Source organism: Heterodontus francisci, unplaced genomic scaffold, assembly GCF_036365525.1.
Source record: "Heterodontus francisci isolate sHetFra1 unplaced genomic scaffold, sHetFra1.hap1 HAP1_SCAFFOLD_75, whole genome shotgun sequence".
Classification (NCBI taxonomy): Eukaryota; Metazoa; Chordata; class Chondrichthyes; order Heterodontiformes; family Heterodontidae; genus Heterodontus; species Heterodontus francisci.
Genome location: NW_027141820.1, coordinates 3278705 through 3284976, shown reverse-complemented (window position 1 = coordinate 3284976; position 6272 = coordinate 3278705). Strand labels below are relative to the sequence as shown.

The window sequence follows — 6272 nt, the reverse complement described above, 5'->3', positions numbered from 1 at the left end:
AACCTCCTCACAGCTCGCATCCTTTACAATTGGCATATTCTTCTCCATGCTGCTATTTTAAACTTTCAGTGACTCAGATGGGGGTGTCCACCTGCATACCAGAGCTGATGACAAGCTGTTCATCTTGGCAAGACTGCGCACCAAGACCAAAATGAGTCAGTTCTTGGTCTGTGAGTTGCTCTTTGCTGATGACGCTGTGCTGACATCCCATAATGAAGTTCATTAACAGCAGCTTGTATATCGGTTCTCCCTGGCCTGCAAGGAGTTTGGACTGACGATCAGCATCAGGAAGATCAAAGTTATGGGCCAGGACGAGAGACTCCACCTTCCATCAACATCGACAGGCTCACTTTGGAGGTTGTCAACAGCTTCACATACCTTGGATCAACAATCACCAGCAATCTGTCCCTTGATACTGAAATCAGCACCAGGATTGTCAATGCTGCAGCTGTCATGTCAAATTTGAGAAGACGAGTGTGAACCGACAGCAAACTGATCGAAAATACAAAACTCCGCGTGTAACAGGCTTGTGTTCTCAGCACCCTCCTTTAGAGTAGAGAAGCATCAACAACTTATACAAGCCAAGAAAAGCAGCTGAACAGCTTCCACCTCCACTGTCTCAGATGGATATTGGGCATCTCCTGGCAGGACAGAGTGCCGAATGCAGAAGTACACCAGCGTGCAGGGATCCGCAGCATGTTTGCCCTCTTGAGTCAGCGGTGACTCTGTTGACTGAGTCATGTGTGCTGAATGGATGACGGTCGCTTTGCCAAAGACACGCTCCATGGTGAGCTTGCTATCAGCACGAGACCAACAGGTCACCCACATCTGTGATACAAGGACATCTGCAAAGCGAGATCTCAAGCTGACTGGGATTGGAGTCAATGCATGGGAAGTCCTTCCTGCTGACTGGAATTCCTGGAGAAAAGCATTCAGGAAGACCATGGGAAAAGCAGAGGACAAAAGAAATGACCAGATGGTGGGAAAGAGAGCTCAGAGGAAGGAAAAATTATCAGTCGACCTCGGGCCAATGATATTCATCTGTCCCAGCTGCGGAAGGGATTGTCACTCACGAGTCATCCTCCACAGCCACAACAAACGATGTTTCACACAGAAGTGACGTACACCCCGGGTGTAGCCCATCGTCTTCCGAGACAGACGGTTGCCTATTACAATTACAACTACAGCAACAACGACAAGAGCGAGTCAGAGGCTGGGAAGACTGCCGTGACGAACTCAGCTCTTGACTCGCCAAAGCCTGCCCACTATCTACAAGGCCTTCCTCTGATTTCAATTGCTCACACATTTGCGATCTGGCTCTGTAGCTCAGTTGGTTAAAGCACCTGTCTAGAAAACAGGAGATCCTGGGTTCAACTCCCAGCAAAGCCTTATTTCACAGTTGCAACATGCTTGAAAAGTTTCATTATCAACACTGACATCTGTGTCTTGTGAACTTTAATTCAAAATACTTGATGAATTTCAATCACATAAAAAAACAGCCTTTGTGAAGGATATGAGTTTGGAATGGCTGTTTCTCCTTGGACAGAATTTCTTTGCTAATACATCAAAGTTAACTTCTTTGTCATAAATTTGTTCACAGTTCCATTCAACCTGGAAAACAGCTTGATATTAATCTCACTGAAGGAGGGTGTTTGTGTCATTATGTGTTGCTTTTAACCGAGACTGGGACATGACGCAAGTGGGAGGGTTTATCTGAGGTTTGGAATATTTGTCAGTCAGGAACAAGAAAAATCAAAGGAACCAAATAAGAAAACCTAAGTCTCATGTGGTTCCCGAGAAACGGTGAGAAGATATTAAACTTTGTTGTATTTAATACAACTGTGTGAACTTTGATCTTTGCGGCCTTTTATAAACAGTATTTGAAGGGTCTCAGTAAAAATGTTCAGTGTTGATGAGAGTGGGGTCTGGGTGAGCAGCTGCTTCATGTGACAGGGTCAGGACTGGATGCAGGAAGTCCTCTGACAGTCTCTCTCTGATGGGTTGAGTTGATTTTCAACTGGCAGCTGTTGCTGTTTTGATAATTCAAGTTCCCTCCACCGATTTTTTGGGCAGACAGTGCAGTATGAGGATGTAAAGGGTTAATGCTGAAGACAGTGGGATTAACCCCTCCCACAATCAGAGTGATGATGTAACAGTCACATGAGATGAGGTTTGGGAGGAGAGAGCAGCACCAAGGATGCTAGTTTCGGAGGCTTGATGAGTGTGTATATAGTATTGTGTAAATTAGAAAAGAGCTCTTAGTTCTTTCAGCAGGAAATGTGTCCAGAAAATATCACGAAACTCACAATTTCATTATTCAGGAGTTGGAACACAGGGATATTAACTCCAAGTGACAGTAGTGGTTTCATTTAACAAAAGAAAAGGAGAGAATTATATTGCTCATTGATTGAAATCCCCCAGTGAGGAGACAGTTAAACAGGTGATCTGTTGGGGCATCCTTCGATCCAAGGTTTCGGCAGCATTTAATCTCCCTTTTTGGTGAAATTCTCTGTTTTTTGCATCTTTGTTTAATCCAGCTTTTATGGACCAGTGAAAAAACTGAAAAAAGTGAACAGATCCATCCTTTCTTTTCTTCCTTCTTCCCATCAGTTTCTCTTTTCTGCCCCAATTTAATCTGCTGTTTCATCCATTCCAATCATAATTCAACATTCCAATCGAATCTATTTGTTATTCCACAGTGTCTCTCCATGTGTTTTATTCTGTTGTATTCTCTCACAGTCTGTTTGATGATCAATTTTACATCTCACTCTCTGTTCTGGTGAAGATCAGAAGCAGTGTTATCTGTTTGCAACACCCGACAAGTCGGCCTGAGGCTGTGTCTCATCGATAATGAGGAGTTAGGAACATAGGAACATAGGAGCAGGAGTCGGCCATTCAGCACATCGAGCCTGCCCCACCATTCAATATGATCATGGCTGATCATCCACTTCAATGCCCTTTTCCCCACACTTTCCTCATATTCCCTTATGTCATTTGTATTTAGAAATCTGTCAATCTCTGCTTTAAACATCCTCAATGACTGAGCTTCCACAGCCCTCTGGGGTACAGAATTCCAAAGATTCACAACCCTCTGAGTAACATTTCTCCTCAAAACTGTCCGAAGTGGCATGCCCCTTATTTTGAAATTGCGTCCCCTGGTTCTCGACTCCCCAACCAGGGGAAACATCTTAGCTGCATCTACCCTGACTGTCCTTTAAATATTTTGTAGGTTTCAATGAGATCACCTCTCATTCTTCAAAACTCCAGAGAACACAGCCCCAGTTTCCCCAATCTCTCTTCGTAGGACAGTCCCACCATCCCAGGAACAAGTCTGATGAACCTTCTTTGCACTCTATCTATGGCAATAATATCCTTCCTAAGGCAAGGGGACCAAAACTGCACACAGTACTCCAAGTGCAGTCTAACCAAGGTTCTATACATTTGAAGCAAGAATTCACTACTCTTGTACTCAAATCCTCTTGTGATAAAGGCTAACATACTATTAGCCTTCCTAATTGCTTGCTGCACCTGAATGTTAGCTGTCAGTGACTTATTGCCATGGATACCAGGTCACCCTAATACTCTATACCTCAGTTAATAAAGGAAAGGATTCCATTTACCTGCTGAACCAGCTTATTGACCTGCACTGCTACTTCAGGGATCTGTGGACATTCACTCCAACGTCCCTCACTTCCTCTACACCGTTCAGTGTTCTCCCATTAATTGTGTATTCCTTTGCCTTTTTTGACGCCTGCTCTCGCTGTTCCCTGCTCTCCGAGTGAACTCTTGCTCCCTCTCTCTCCTGGGCTCTTTCTGCTCCACTCTGCTCTTACTGTTTCCCGCTCTCTTAATGTATCAATATTTATTTGCCTTGTGTTTAATTTAAAATATGGATTAACTGTATTTTACAGTTGTAGGTTTTATTTGGTAGTCCTCTACAAGTTGTGGATTGGTATTCAATATTAAGCTCTGTGAAAACGATTGTGAATGAAAATATAACTTTCAATATTATACATGGGCTGGTCTGCAAGCTCCAAACCCTTCATTTTGTCGTAATGGCTTGATACTGTATCTTTCAGTCTTAATCTCTGTGGGATTTTTGAACTGGTATGTAATGCATAACTTGGTCTAATGTTCTGATGTACATTATTGGGATTCATAGGATCATAGGAAATAGGGGCATTAGGCCATTCAGCCCATCGAGCCTGCTCCAACATTCAAACAGATCGTGACTGATCATCTACCTCTCCGCCATTTTTCCCTGCCATCTCCATATCCCTTGATCTTGTTAGTATTTAGAAATCTATCGATTTCTGTCTTGAATATGTTCAATGATTGATCTTCCACAGCCCACTGGGATAAAGAATTCCACAGATTTTTCACCCTCTGAGTAAAGAAATTCCTGCTCATCTCAGTCTGCCCTTATTCTGAGACTGTGTCTCCTTGTTCTAGACTCACTAGACAGAGGAAACATCCTATCCATATCTACCCTGTGACACCCTGTAAGAACTTTGTCTGTTTCAATGAGATCACCTCTCATTCTTCAAAACTCTAGAGAATTTAGGCCCAGTTTCTGCAGTCTCTCATCATAAGACAATCCCACCATCCAAGGGGATGAGACCGGTGAATCTCTGTTGCACTCCCTCTGTGACAAGTCTATCCTTCCTTCGATAAGGAAACCAAAATTGTACAGAATACTCCAGGTGCGGTCTCATCTAGACTTCATACATCTTTACTCATGTACTCAAATACGCTTTCAATGAAGCCAACATACCATTTGCCTTCCGAATTGCTTACTGCACCTGCATACTAGCTTTTCGTGTCTCATGAACAAGGACACCCAGGTGCCTTTGGACATCGACACTTCTCAACCTCTCACCATTTAAGAAATACTCTGTCTTTCTGTTTATTTGACCAAAGTGGAGAACTTCACACTTATTCACATTATATTCCATCTGCCATGTTCTTGCCCATTCATTTAACCTGTCCAACCCCCCTTGAAGCCTCCTTGCATTCATTCTGTACCTTTCAATTCTGTAAATTTTGTCTGTTCTATTTCAGATTTTATATTTAAAATGTGACCATGGTGACCGAGTTTATTTAGATCTGATAGTGAGTTTGTTTTTGGACTGTGATTGATGTATCAACCTGTCAGCTGTACTGAATTGGAGTGAAATAGAAACAACTTCTGTCTCTCCTGCTGTTGTTTGACTGTTGGATTGAAAATGTGTCTCTCTTGACTTTGGGATCAGTGTCTGTCTGACTACTTATTTTGTTTGCTCCAGTGGAACTGATGAGCTGGCAGTATCTCTGTGCTTTGGGAGTGATCCTGTACCGACTGTGTGTTGGAACGAGATCACTGCACTTTTCCTTGTGTCCAAGAATCACCACATCTATTCAGGTTCCGTCATGTATTTTCCTGCAGGAATGAAAGAACTGGTGAGGTAGAAGATACAAAAGCGATCAATGTAATCGTCCCAATAATAATCATTATGAACAATCACAAAATGAAAACCAAGAACACAAACAGTGTCAGTGTCTGACTCCACTGCAGTACTGCAGTATTCAGCTTCTGTTTACCAGGTGTTTGCAGTGGTTTTACAACAGGTTTGTGACATTCAGAAACAACACAAGCCCTGCACTGCTCAATGACTGGGACTGTCCGATAGAGCAGTGACCTTTCCACAGTCACATTTCTATTTCAACGGAAAACAAGCAGCCACTATTTAAAATGTGCCTTTCACACTTCTCACCTGGTGTCTGCAATAAATGCTCTTTGTCTAACTGTCCACATCGTTATTTTGCGGCTATTTTTCCCCCACTGTTCACAATCCAACAAACAGTGAGAGACTGGAACTAAAGCAGGAAAATTCCCTCTCCTTTGGGTGGTGAAATTGTCAGTGATTTTCAATAGTTATTTCTTCCCATTGTGTCTCCCTGAGCCTGTACAGACACTGTCCGAGAATGAACTCTCCCTTCCCCGTGTCCCCGGCTCACTCCATGTTCCGGGAGCAGCTCCTGCTCCACAGTGTCTGTTACAAACAGTCCCCGACTCCCCCTCAACTTCCCACCACTCAATGCTAATCTCTGAGCACATCTGCGGACACGCTACCAAAGCAGTGGCTGCTGGAAGTAGATGCTGTTTGTTCCCTTCCCCCGGGCCCGGGAAGTCTCCATTAGCAGCTGATTTAAAGCATCTTCCCCTGATTGAGTGAATGGCCTCACAGACTGGGTTGGGGAAAGGCTGCGCATGCGCTCAACTCCTTATTGTG

General features: G+C 43.5%; 1 non-coding gene across 1 annotated transcript; it reads left to right on the top strand.

The window, feature by feature from the left end:
- The first annotated feature begins 1315 nt into the window (after positions 1-1315).
- Positions 1316-1389, top strand: trnas-aga (transfer RNA serine (anticodon AGA)). Its single transcript has one exon. It is a non-coding gene; the product is annotated as a tRNA-Ser (tRNA).
- The last annotated feature ends 4883 nt before the right edge of the window (positions 1390-6272 follow it).